The 14485-nt window shown below is 37.1% G+C and overlaps 1 protein-coding gene and 1 non-coding gene across 3 annotated transcripts in view; both read left to right on the forward strand.

Annotated features, from left to right (window-relative positions):
* The window catches only part of NPAS3 (neuronal PAS domain protein 3), a 956265-nt gene that overhangs the window by 93074 nt on the left and 848706 nt on the right, over positions 1-14485 (forward strand). The window lies entirely within an intron of this gene.
* On the forward strand, positions 3443-3514 carry TRNAG-ACC (transfer RNA glycine (anticodon ACC)). The gene has a single exon. It is a non-coding gene; the product is annotated as a tRNA-Gly (tRNA).

Here is a 14485-nt window from a genome sequence, read left to right on the forward strand (position 1 = left end):
GAGATTCAGGATTTTTGAGTAAATGGCCCAAAGTTAATCAAACTGGAGGCTGATCTCTAAAGAGACTTCTTTAATCTGATACTGTTCAATAATTTTACCTTAAGCCCATTTATTAATGTTTTACAAGGTAGGCGATTAAGAACAGTAGTCATTTATAGTGTGTTGATAAGGGTGGCCTGAACTCAAATCTTGGCTCGCTGACTAGCTGGGTGACCTGGAGCAAACTATGGAAACTTTCTGAGCCATAGTCTTTTCTTTGGTGAAATGGAAATAATGATGCTTACCTTAGTTGTGTGTAGTGCATATAGGGCCCTTAGCACTGTACCTGGCACTTGACAAATACTTCATAAATGGTAGCTAGTGCCTGTTTAGAATTTACTGTGCTAAGCATTTTATACACAAGGAAAGTCAGGCTTAGAGACATGAAGTAGCATCAAATAGACAGGAGTGAATTTCATCTGAGTTAGTTATGGACTAAGAAAATGTTATGTAAGAGCAATAAATCGAAGTTCATAAAATTTGTGTTTTTGTTAAAAATCACTTGTGTAACATTGACCTATATGTTTTATTTGACTGTGAGATGAATATGATTCATTGTTATATCATGGCTTAAAAATTAGGAGCAGGGAAAAAATGGATCCAAAAGCACTTGGGTAATTTGACTGCATCTGGAAGAACCAGAGTTAGTGAATTTGGAAGGAAAAGAAGAAACTTCGATGGAAGCATGATGGTTGTCTTAAAATATTTGGAAGGGATTGTTTGGAAGAGGGATCAGTTTATTCTGTGATACTCGAGAGTGGCTTCCAGCGATACTTTTGGGGAAGCTAGTTTGACCTTTAGATATTTATTGACCTTTGGAACCATTCAGAAGTGGGATGGTCTTCCTTTTGAGATAGGAAACATCTTTTTCTCAAGCTGCGGCAAAGGCAGGATTCTCTGAGAGATACTGTGGAGGCAAGTTTCAAATTGGATGAGAGTAGATGACTTCTCTGAAAGTGTGTGTTAGTTGTTTAGTAGTGTTCAACTCTTTGTGACTCCATGGACTGTAGCGCGTCAGGCTCCTCTGTCCATGGAATTCTTCAGGCAAGAATACTGGAGTGGGTGGCCATTTCCTTTTCCAGGGAATCTTCCCAATCCAGGAATCAAGCCTGGGTCTCCTGCATTGCAGGCAGATTCTTTACTGTCTGAGCCACCAGGGAAGCTCCCAGATGACTTATCTATTATCTATTCTCTTCCAAATCTAAAGAATTTATTGTTCTCTGAGAGATGGAATCTTTCAAAATAATGCATTTCCTAACAATGTATGTTACTGGTTTAAGGCAACTACTCTCTTTTAACTTTATGAATTGATTTTTGAGAACATAAACAAGTTGTTAATATAAGAAATGTATTTTTCATTTTGGAAAATGATAACTATTTCAGTGTTATTGGGAAAACCATAATTTTAGTTAGTAAAATTCAGAGCACTGAATTCATTGCATTACTTTCTTGTAATTTCCTCTTCACCATTAATTGTAAGACATTTCTTCTATTACTGAAGACAAACCATCTGTGTTTGAAGAGCATTTATGTTGAACTAAGAAGGTCACATTTCTTTGATGTTTGTCTATCCATAAAGGTAGCTTGTAGAGAAATGGAAGAATACAAGAAGTGCCAACTTATAAAAAATAACTTTTACATGCGAAGCCATTTGAGATGTATTAAATATACTCATAGACTTCATAAGGTTTTTCATTTCTGAACCTAGATTTTCTTATTAAAAAAAAATCTCTTCAGATTACTGAGTACAATAATATAGATTTATAACATTGTTAGAATTTTACTGAATAACAATGAGTGTGATTTTAGTAGTGAAGTGTGCCTGATTCACACCCTCCCCTCCCCACCCAGGTGTCAGGCCAGCCCAAGCTGTTTAGCACAATGAAAGTTCTTGTTTGACCATAACTGCACATCTCACTCCACAGGCAATCAGCATTTTAATTAGTGATTCAAAGGAAAGTCATTGTCGTCTAGTTGCTTTATCATAATTGCCAAATAATTTTCCATTGAATAAATAAATAATGTAAAGGAGAAACCTCCCCTCATAATGCTGTCATTAAGGCTTCATTTTTTTTACCCCCTCATTTGTATTTGTATTAACACACAGCCCACTTGAAAGGGAGTAATTATAATGGCTTTCTGACGGTAGCCTGTGCTTTTTAAAAACTGGGGATGATTTCCTTTTCTATCACCACTTTGCACTGCATGGTTTATTTTAGGGTGTTAGATAAAGGAAGCTCATGGTGGCTGGTGTCTCTTCAAAGGTGTGTGAAAGTGAATGATTGATTTGCTGTGTGCATCATTGGAACTAGGTAACTTGCATTATGACTCTGATGTACTGTGTAATTGATGCAAGTCCTTTCATAGCATTCTGAGATTGAAATCAATATTCATTTGGAGTGCAACAACTGTAATAAACTACATTCCTTTTGTAAGCAGTGGTCTAAGGCTTTGTAAAGGATCAGTTAGAAGTGACAGATAAACATTTTGGTAGGGCTGGGGTCTTTTTGAATAGATATGAACAATGTCTTCAAAACAACCCTATTTAAAACAGCTGGCTTCATGAAATTAACTTTTTGATTTTGCTTAGAGAAACTCCTTTTGCTTTTCCTTTGCAAAGCTGGACCCAGTAGAAAGAAGGAATAATAATTCTTTTATAAATAAGTTGATTTTCATGAATATCACCATGGATGTTATTTATATACCTTGTCATATTTTTAAAATGTCTGTAGTGTTATCCCTTTCAAAATATTGGTGTTTGGCAATTGGATTTGCAGTCTTTGTTAAAAATGGATATTACTTGATAGTATCTAGTACACACTAAAACTTCAGATACCAAAGAGATGCATCCTGAATAAAGAAATCAATATCAATTAATTCTTATGATCAGATAAAATATTTATCATTTTAAGTATAGCCGTGTGAGAGTTAGCATCATTTGCAGGTCAAGAGTGCTGGTTCAGAGGTCAGATAGAAATCTGAGTTCAAATCCTGGCTCAAGCTGTATGACCTTGGGTTATTTTAAGTATAGTCCTTAGCCAAGTTTTATTCATCTGCAAGATGCAAATGAAAACAGTAACTACCCCAGACTGGAATAATTAAATGAAATAGTCAGCATAAAAACCACTTAGCACATTTTCAGGCACATTCTGAGCACTTGAGAAATGTTAGTGAACTGTAAGGAGAAGGAATCATGCACCCCTCCCCCTCCTTTTTGGATCAGAGTTCCCTTTCTCTCCATCCCATTTTTACCACCTTGAAAGTGCCCCTCAGCCTCTCACTGCCTGCGCAAGAATCTCAGTGCCTGTTTTGCTTCTTGGCTATCCTGTTCCTACTAGACCAATCCTTTTTAAATAGTGGTCTACCCAAAACAGTTCATAGTGATTACTTTTATTATAAGACTTCCCTGGTGGCTCAGAGGGTAAAGCGTCTGCCTACCATGTAGGAGACCTGGGTTCGATCCCTGGGTAGGGAAGATCCTCTGGAAAAGGAAATGGCAACCCACTCCAGTACTCTTGCCTGGAAAATCCCATGGACAGAGGAGCCTGGTAAGCTACAGTCTGTGGGGTCGCAAAGAGTCGGACGTGACTTTTATTATGAGGTCCAATATTTTCCTATTCAACTCTATGCCATCTCAAATATGTGGCCCTGTGGGTTGCGTGATTATTGTGAATCATCGATGATGCTGTGAAAGTACTTCACATAGGGCCTGTTGCTATATCATCATCATCGTTTTTTATCATCATCTAAGCCAAGGTTTGAGTAATTACTACTTTTAGGCAGCGTTCTAAGTGCTCTCCCTGAATTAAGAACTGCCAGTCTGGATGAACACAAGCTGGAATCAAGATTGCCAGAAGTATATGCAGATGATACCATTCTTATGGCAGAAAGCAAAGAGGAACTAAAGAGCCTCTTGATGAAGGTGAAAGAGGAAATTGAGTAAGCTGGCTTAAAACTCAACATTCAAAAAACAAAGATCATGGCATCCAGTCCCATCACTTCATGGCAAATAGATGGGGAAACAGTAGAAACACTGACAGACTTTATTTTCTTGGGCTTGAAAATCATGAAGATGGTGACTGCAACCATGAAATTGAAAGACGCTTGCTCCTTGGAAGTAAAGCTATGACCAGCCTAGACAGCATATTAAAAAGCAGAGACATTACTTTGCCGACAAAGATCCATCTAGTTAAAGCTATGTTTTTTCCAGTAGTCATGTAGGGATGTGAGAGCTGGCCATAAAGAGAGTTGAACACTGAAAAACTGATGCTTTTGCGCTGTGGTGTTGGAGAAGACTCTTCAGAGTCCCTTGGACTGCAAGGATATCCAACCAGTCAATCCTAAAGGAAATCAGTCCTGAATATTCATTGGAAGGACTGATGCTGAAGCTACAGCTACAAAACTTTGGCCACCTGATGCGAAGAGCTGACTCAGCAGAAAAGACCCTGATGCTGGCAAAGATTGAGGGCAGGAGGAGAAGAGGATGACAGAGGATGAGATGGCTGGATGGCATCATTGATTCAATGGACATGAGTTTGAGCAAGCTCTGGGAGACGGTGAAGGTAGGGAAGCCTGGTGTAATGCAGTCCATGGGGTCATAAAGAGTTGGACATGACTGAGCAACTGAACAACAACAACAATCCCTGTTTTACAGAAGAAACAGATGAGACAGAGGGTAATTGACACAGCAGTTGCTCCAAAAGTGGTGGTTATTTTTACTCAACCTTACCTGTGTCCAAGTAGTTTTCTGGGTTTCTTCAAATAAGTGTCAGGAGTCACAAATGATGGCCCAACGGTCAAAACAAGCCTATGGACACAGGTACAAGATTTTAATAACCACAGATTTTCATATAAAAAGCCTATCACACATGTGCTCCCACCCTTTCACCCTTCTAATCTTCCAAAATCCTGTCTTTTTGTTTTTAAGCAAAGGTCAGATCTCTTACTAAAGTCATATCCAATTATTTTTACCCTAGTGTTATCCTTTCTTTCCTGAGCTCCTCCAGTATTTTTAGTATTTACACATGTTTAATATTAAATTCTGTAGTAAATATAAGAGAATATGTAATATGTTGTGCTATAGGCTATGTGATATGTTTTATTCACTTAGGTTCTTGTGGCGAAGACAATATAACAATAGTAGTTGGAGTGTTATTACACAGTAATTGTCATGACTTGCAAAGAACACGTATTTCACACATGTAAAGACCATCTATGAAACCACATATCAGGATAGTATCATCACCCCCAGTGTATTGATGGGACCACATGGAGCCTCACAGAGGTTAGGTAAGAAGTCCAAAGTCACAGAAGGCTGGACCGGACACTCAAACCCAGGGGTCTTTCAGATCCCAAATCCCATAATTTTTCTACCTCATTCACCAGGCTGCTTCTTTTTTGTAGCCTCCTTCTCACTTACTGAATTTTAAAACATGTTAGAGAAATCATGTCTTTGGCCTTTAATAGATATACTTACATTAGTTCACAAAATATAAGCCTTCTAATATCCATAGGAAAATGTTGAAGATAGAGATAGAAGACTATGAGTCAATATAAAATAACTGGAAGTACTACTGGAGCATATGTTTTGAAGATGAAATGAAAGTGTATACAAACCACTTAAGTATCATCCAGTCAGGTATTTCTACTAATGTTGTTAGAAATTACACATTTTCAGAGAATTCAAAATACTCTTTTGTATAGAAAATCCTAGTCATCATTTAATCAATATATAACTTTAAACTTTTTAATAGTTCCTTTCCCCAATTCCTTATAAATTTTTAAAGGGATAAATATTTTACTATTTACTATTATTCAGTTCAGTTCAGTCGCTCAGTCGTGTCTGACTCTTTGCCACCCTATGGACTGTAGCCTGCCAGGCTCCTCCGTCCATGGGATTTTCCAGGCAAGAGTACTGGAGTGGGTTGCTATTTCCTTCTCCAGGGGATCTTCCCGACCCACGGATCGAACCCAAGTCTCCCTCATTACAGGCAGACGCTTTGCCATGTTAATATAGAGCAAAATATATGATCTTTATTTTCCAGATTTGTTCAGACTGTTTTGTTCTGTAGTTGGTTTGTAATGAGTTACTATGTTTTAGTCAAAAGTTGGGGTAAGTAACTTTGCCTTTCTGAGTGCTGACAGAATCCATTGATTTTAAGTTTTTAATCCGAGACTGTTAACAGTTTTCTAATGTTTTAGTCAAAAGTTGGGGTAAGTGACTTTGCCTTTCTGAGTGCTGACAGGATCCATTGCCTCTAAGTTTTTAATCCAAGATTGTTAACAGTTTTGTAGAAAGAAGCAAGTCTGTGTCAGGGCTGTCCTCAATGATATCTGTACTCTTCCAGGTAGACGTAACAAAAATAGTGGCAAACACTCATTAACAAAGAAAAAAGAAACTAAACTAAAACTCTTTCCAGCCCTGTCTTCTGGTTGTCACTAGGCCTCCAGTTAAGATCACATTTCACATCTCTGACACAGGCAGTTTGACAAGAGGCAATCTAAAGGCTTTCAGAAAGAAATCTGTCTGGGGTAGTTTCTATGTGATATAAATATTACAAGGTCAAATTCATTTTTTTCCAGTGAGACAAAATGTTAACCTTACACTTGGATTCAAAGCTGACCCATGACATCATTTTTGGAATGAATATTTCTTTTCATCGGAAGGTGTGACCTAATCTCCATATTTCTTCTATGTATCTTATTTCCTAATTTGACTTTGAGTCAGAATCACCTTTTTTCATACATGTGTTGATGCTTTCTGCTGCTGGAAATAGATCTGTAGGCTGTTAACAATTATTGTCGTTCCTAATACATTCTAAAAATGCATTATAAAGGTGGATTGATTCTGTAGTTTTATAATAACCTGAGTGTGGCACTGGTAAGGTAGATGGGAAGATTATTCAAAATATATCCTTTTTACATTAGACATTTAAATGTTAGTAGTTTTGGAGTTTTATGAAAACATCTCTTCCTGGTCTTGATATAAATTATTGACAAATATGAGCTTTTGTCTTGAATACTATATTTTGTTTACTTGTAATATTTACATTAAAGTTGAGAGGTTAGATTTGCTTGTTTATTGTGGATATATTTATGGACATATGTTAGCCTTGCCTTTATTTTCCTATAAGTCTCAGATAAGCATATTTTCAGATCAATCAGCAAACATTTATTGAGCATTTACTATGTGTCAGACACTAAAGCAGGAGAAAAGATGAATAAGATAACTGGTTTTGTTCTTAGATGTTCATAATATGGATAAATCGCAGGGAAAACAGACATTTTCAAATGGTTTTAAAAGGAGAGTAACTTGATATGTCTTTTGGGCAAGATACATTAAAGTCCTTATACTTCAATGATCATATGTTATTAGTGACTCCCATATTGCAGAGCAAAGGTCTATAGAATAAGAATACGTTTCATTCATTGAAAAATCTTATTTTTAAGTAATGTGAGGCCGTAAGAAATACTTACTTTATAATGTCATATGAATGAAGATGTTCCAAACAAAAAGAGACTCACAAACTTGGAGAACTAACTTATGATTATGAGGGGAAGGGATATAGGGAGTTTGGGATGGACATGTACACACCACTATATTTAAAATGGATAACCAACAAGGCCCTACTGTATAACACATGGAACTCTGCTCAGTGTTGTGTGGCAGCCTGGATAGGAAGGAAGTTTGGAGGAGAATCGATACATGTATATGTATGGCTGAGTCCGTTCACTGTTCACCTGAAACTATCATAATATTGTTAATTGTTTACACCCCAATAGAAAATAAAAGGTTTAAATAAAAAATATTATTCACAGTTTTGATCTCAGTTAAAAATTGCATATACATATATTGATTCATACATAGAAATATAGAAATATTCTGAACTGTTCACATGAACTAACTGAATATTGGAATTATGGATGATCTTTATCTGTGGTTTGAAACTATTTATAATGAACGTCCATCACATTTGTTAACAATTTTCTATGTTAATGGAGCCTGTATACCAGCAATGGTCTGAATTTCCCTCCTTTTTGGTTCTTCTCTGTCCCTTCTTCTTCTTGCTGGTTTTTCACATTTTCCTGAGGAGCTGGGAGGAATTTGTCTAATTTTACCTGCCCACATTTTAGCCCTTCCTCCCAGTGGGTTTGTCACTCTTGCTTCCAGATCACTCTTCTACTTCATAACCTTCCTCTTAGCTGTAGCGTACTGGTTCATCAGACAGCTAGTTTAAATATATTTTCAGTCTCCCTTAATCCTTTGTGATTGATCTGTTAACATTTTATGTAAATGAAAAGAGATTTGGCTTCTTGAATCCAGAATTCAGACTTCCTCATCCTTTCCCTGGGACTCTCTTCCTCTTTTTTCCCCTCTCTACCGCTGAAGCTGCTCCTTTCATTACAGAGTCTAGCAAGGCTTAATCCTTTGCAGCTAAATTCCAGGGACTCTTTTGGACCTGCCAGCTCCAGGGAAGGGGTGGTGTTAAATGTGATGTGCTTTATGCCCTTCCTTCCTGCGGTTAAGTGTATCATTTTCTCCAGTTGACCCAGTGAAGGAAGGTTAGCAAAACGCTTCTAATTCCTAGGTCAGAGCATAGCCTCCAGGCTGGACCACCAACGTTGCCAGGGGATTGGGTCACTGCCAGACACTTGGAGATACGCACAAGGGCTCTATTTTTCTTGGGCTGAATTGAGTAGTCTTCCTGCTCCCTCCTCTTCTAGGAGTTTACATAGATGGAAAATAAGTTTTCTCTTTTGGCAAAATAGCAAGGCAGTTCAGAGAAAGACGTGTTTGGGCACGGAGTCAGGAGGAATAGGAATCATTGGAAAAGCTGGTAAAGCTGTAGTCTGTTCATTTTTTTCCTGTGATTTTCCAGGCTTTTTTTTTTAAGTGCCTCTTCATGTCACACTCCCCCTCTTCTCTGGAAATATGCATTGGGATATAATGAGTTTCAAAACTGTTTAATTTTTTTTTAATTTAAAAAAGCTCTTAAATACTTAACACCTGGTTAACTAGTTATTCAGATTAGGTTAAGTTGGTTGGTCTCTCTCTTTCTATCTCATTCTCTCTTTCTCTTTTTCTTTGTCTTTGATATTCTAGTAGCCCAGCTTCCACTTAATTTTGGCAGCTTGGAGATCCCATTTAATTTTATGATTGTTCATAGAAGAGAGGTAATATATATGCCCCCACCCTCTAAGCCATCACATTTGTTTTCTGTATTATATGATTTAGTGCTTGGCTATAAATGACTCTATTACAGATTCCTTTCCCTTCTATGCTACCCTTTAATATGTGAATTTACAAGGGGCAGTAGATCTCCCAGAAGCAATATACATATTTTTAACAGTATGTGGGGAGGCTGAACCAACTTGTGCTGAGAGTAATGGACTAGATATGAAGGAAATGGGGATTGGCACAAGTAGCTGACCTCAGTTACAACCTTTTCCTGCACTTTCTTTTCTATACCATATGGTAATAGGTACAAAGTATAGTCAAATCTATTCAAGGAAAGAAAATCACATATATGGCAGCGAGGTTTCAATCTAATATGACCTCAGCTATTTTGACCCAATGAATAGTTGCTCCTAAAATATCACTTGTTCTTTTACGAATTTAAGGAGTTTTTTGGGAGTAACCATCAGTGGCTCACATCTTGAACCATCACAGAGGTCACACTTCAGTATCTGTAGTGTTGTTCTCTGCTTTTTGAACAGTTTTTTTTTTTTTTTTTTTTTACCTTCAGGGGGTAAAATACATTTATAAAACATGAGCTTTACCTTTAATAATAATGTGTAGTTTTGAACAAAAATTGAGATATTTTCTGCAGTTTCAACCTCAAATTTATTGACATTTTTACTTTGTCATTTCTTCATTGTGTTTTGTGATCTGACCCCAGCTATTCCCTATTTTTTAAACTATGATAGATAGATAGATGGATTTTGATTATTCTGCCTTACAAAGATAAAGCTTGAACAATGGTGAGAATGATAAAATGAAAAAGAACGAGTAAAATCCACCACAAAGTAAACACAAACGGCAACTTGATAATGGGAGCTGCTACTTTTTTCTTCTTCTCATGTCGGGATCTCAATTTGAGATAATTTCCATCATTTAGGGTATTTTGGACTCTGTGGAATTTTCTTTATATTGTTCCTATTACAGCTTCGTATCTATGGCATTTAACATAGGTAGATAAATAGAGAAATAATGAAAATACTCTTTTTATATGTTCAGGCCTGGAATTAATGTGCGCAGGTACTAGGGGAACACCCAGGAAGGGATAAATGATTTTACCTGGGAAAATAGAAGGAAATTTTACAGGGGAGCTGATGGAGGACATATTTTGAAACAGTTTGACTAGGCAGACCTGAGGAAGGGCCTGTAGTTATGGAGGAACAGGGAGCTGATTCGTGGGGCTAGACAGAGTCTTAGGATTGAAGGACAGCTGTGAGTTTGGAAAGCAGCTCTTGAAAGACTGGTAAGCCAGGTGCTGTGACTAGAACTTTCTCTGATATGCAAAGGGGAGCATTGCCTTTTTTAATGATAGAGCAGTTTCTTAGAATAACATCAATTTTAATATTTAAAAACGAATTGAGAGATGAAGAGTCTTTTAAAGTAAAAGTGAAGGGTGAGTTTGATGAAAGTAAAGGAGGTCCTCTAGTATTGTGGAGTAAACTTCGTTGCACAGGTTCCTGATTTTTGGGAGAGCTCTTGAATCTCCAAAAATGGATAATGATTTTTATCAACTAAGTATTTCCATTAATTATTCTCTTTTATTACAGAGACTTGTATTTAAGGATTTTAGAAATATATTACTCACTATTTATTAGATTCCCTAGGTTGTGAATTGGAAAGGTGGCATTTCTAGCCTTTTGCTCAGACTCTCTTAACTTTGTGATCTTGGGAGGAAGTGAGGACCACTAAGCCTCCTGATAAGATGCAGTTGGATCATTTCTTTTCTGCAGTTGGAAAAGCCCACTTCAATTGTGAGTGTTCCTGACATAGTCTTGGTGTGAAAATATGGACCGTCAAAACCACAAAGAGAAGAGCTGAATGCTGCCCATTAAGAAACCATCCCAGATGATTAAATGCACCCAAACTCCCTATATCCTTTAAATATTTGCCCTCCAAATGGATTATACCAATTTATACATTATGTATTTGTTGATATTGTCAGGATAATGGTGGTGGAATTACAACTTTGAGTAAGACTTTCTCAATTCAACTGGTGAGTCAAGTGGTCTTAACTGTCTCAGTGAGTTCTGCCTCCCTCTGGCAGTACTTAATAAATGCAAATCTAAAATACTGGCATTGTAGCTTTAAAAATATGCATATTTTCTGGCTGTTGAGAAAAGTAAAAAGTAAACCTGAATACTTGGATTTCAACCATTGAAGCAAAGACAGAAAGATGATTGAATTCAGTCTTAAATTTTATAGAACTAAATTTAATGGTGAGCACAATCACACTCTGTGGTGATTGTTTTCAGTGCTGCTTTATTAAGTTATGTAATGGCAGGAGTTCAAACTCAGTGATTGTCGAAATGGTAAATTTAAGGAGTATTTGAGATTGCCTGCCAATATGCAAGTGTAAGGGGTTTCAAAGTGCAGAAAATATTATTTCCACCTTCCCATTTCTATAGCTTATAATTCTTATTCAAACATTTTTTCGGGATTATATTTAATACACTGTCTTAAAAATGTTTAAAAATCTCATTTTATTCCCCAAAGATTTGTTTTTTGCTGTTGCGATTAGATGATGACAGCTAGCTGGCTTTTAAAATTGATCAGGAAGTATTCTGGCAGTCATTCAGTGTTGTAATAGCACTTTAATGGATATGAGCTATTCACCCAGATCAGACTCAATGTCAAAACAGGCGAAAATACAGCTGTCACTCTGGACAACAAGATACTCATATGCAAGCAGCTGCTTAATATACTATAGAAAGGCAGCCTTTTAGTAATATTTAAAAGGTGTGCCAGTGCCAGTATATGAATATACTGTGAGGTTGGAGTGTGCCATTTAGAAAAGAGAAGGATGAGGATATGCATGTATTTTATCTGTATACTTACTCAAGTGCATCCTATGAAAATCATCTCTGTAAGTACTCTAGACAAGCAGGGGAGCCTTATAAAATTCTTTTTTCTTTTAATAGACTGTTTTGTCTATTAAATACATACAGACACACACACACACACACACACACACACACTTGCTGACTGATGCATGATGTTAATGAGGTCAATGTCCTTCATTCAGTCACCATATGAGGCTAGTTAACCCTGTGACTAAATTCAGATGCTGATCTCTCTTCTCAGCTAGTCAACTTATACGTACTGTACAGGCATTGATTTTAAGGAGAGCTGAAACTGAGGCCAGCACAATCAGAACAAATACTGGTGAAACTACTCACAGCATCACAGCAGCAGGTCAGTGTCATCTCCATCATCACCTGAAGGACAGTGCCTCACTGTGATAGCACCTGTAACGTGTGATGTTCTGTCACTAAACGTTTCAGAGCATCTTCATGGATATTGATTTATTTAATTCTTGAGTTATGTATGTGAAATATGTAGCAGAGGGCGGGTTTATTTTCCAGTTTTATGAGTGAGGCAACTAAAAAGTGGAATGGCTAAGTGGATGCCAGTGTCACACACCTAGTTATAAGTGGAAGTTTAGGTGTCAGACTCCAAGTTTAATTCCCTTTGTATAACACACTGACACCTTTCTACAGTCATAGTTTTAATTCAACACGTGTTTTGTGAACATGTATTGCATGGCAAGTATTATTCTAGGTATTGTAGGTGAACCAAAGTGACTAGCATAAAGATCTTGATCTCACAGAGCTGAGAATGTAGAAGGAAAGTGCAGATAATTACTGTAGTAAGTAGAACTTAACCAAGCCTTATGAATACCAGAGTAGAAAGAGAATCGGATGCTGTGGAAATACAGAAAGGGGCACATGTAAGGAAAGCCCATGTGATGGAGACTCATCTTCTTAGACAACTATGGGCATCCTTTGAAATAGACTGTGATAAAATCTATATTGTCCCAGGTGAGGAGTAAGATGTGAGCAAAGACAACGGTGTATTTGGGTAAATAGTGACTGCTCTCATTGACCAGAATACGAGGTAAGTGCTGGAGAATAATATATAATGTGACTGGGAAAAGATTGACTGAAACATTTGATTTAATTCTGCAGACAAAGGGTAACCATTGGAAGGTTTCGAGAAAGGCATTGACAGATAATAATCATGTTATAGGAAGGTTAATTTAGCAATAATGCACAGAAGGGTTTAAAATGGAGAGAATAAGTGCACAAGAAAACCAATTAGAAGGTGCTTACAACATTCAAGGCAAAAGGAAATGAAGGCCCCTGGTAGGTTGGCAGCCTGTCTGTGGGTTCCTGTATGGAACCTCTGAATGTATTAGGACACCATAGCATATGTGATCAATGCCCACAGCTTGACTTCTGTCTGGCAGCATCCTTGGTCTAGGGCTCTGTCTGGGTGCTGGGAATTGACACAGTCCCCAGTGACTGATGGAGATAGTATATAAGTACAGTAGTTTCTTTGCCACTTGGATGGGATTCCTGAGATGCAGTTTACATTGACTCTCAGAGTTTCTTGGTGGGATTAAGTTCTAGTGGCTCATAGTGGTAGCATTGATTTCATATTTTTACTGACTACTTCCTTTTCTCTGTTTCACTTCTCTAACACCCTGCCAGTATTTCCTTCACTCCAAAAAATTGTTTGCATTCAGATCTTTAGCTCATGGTCTGCTTTGGGGAGAGCCTAAATAAAGACAAACTCAAGTTCCAATTTGATTTTGTGAGCTTACATTTTATCATATAATATGTGAGCTTTTCAGTCAGAAACTTTCACTGGCACCAAATTCAAACTTTGGTTCAGACTACAAAGTATAATTTGTTTAATTTGTGATCCAAAAATAGTTTCAGGGTATCCATAATTTTCTCATTACACTCGTTAGATATCAGATCAGATAGAAACTCTGAGCAAAGATTTGCCCCAATATCTTTGTGTATACAGATGAATATAGGTTTGAAAATGTGTGAATGGAAAATAGAAGTAAAATTGAGTCTAGTTGTGGTATAGTAATATCTTCATTTTATTTAAATACATAGAGCAATTTGCATATGCGTATGTACTACATATTGTGTATATGTCCTCGTTAAAATCTGTGAACCAGTTAATGTCCATCGCCTATCAGATAGTATGTCATGCCCACGGTGTCACATCTATTTTCTGCCCAATGGTTCATTTGCTTAACTGATGATCACTCTCTCCCATTAAGAGCTATCATACATCATAGAATAATGATACCTTCCATATTTACAGTTCAGGGCTATACCAGTTACCTCCCAATCACATTCTAACATTGGCCAGATGTCAAGCCGTACTTATGTTTACTTCTTTGTCCCCACA

Source organism: Capricornis sumatraensis, chromosome 19, assembly GCF_032405125.1.
Source record: "Capricornis sumatraensis isolate serow.1 chromosome 19, serow.2, whole genome shotgun sequence".
Classification (NCBI taxonomy): Eukaryota; Metazoa; Chordata; class Mammalia; order Artiodactyla; family Bovidae; genus Capricornis; species Capricornis sumatraensis.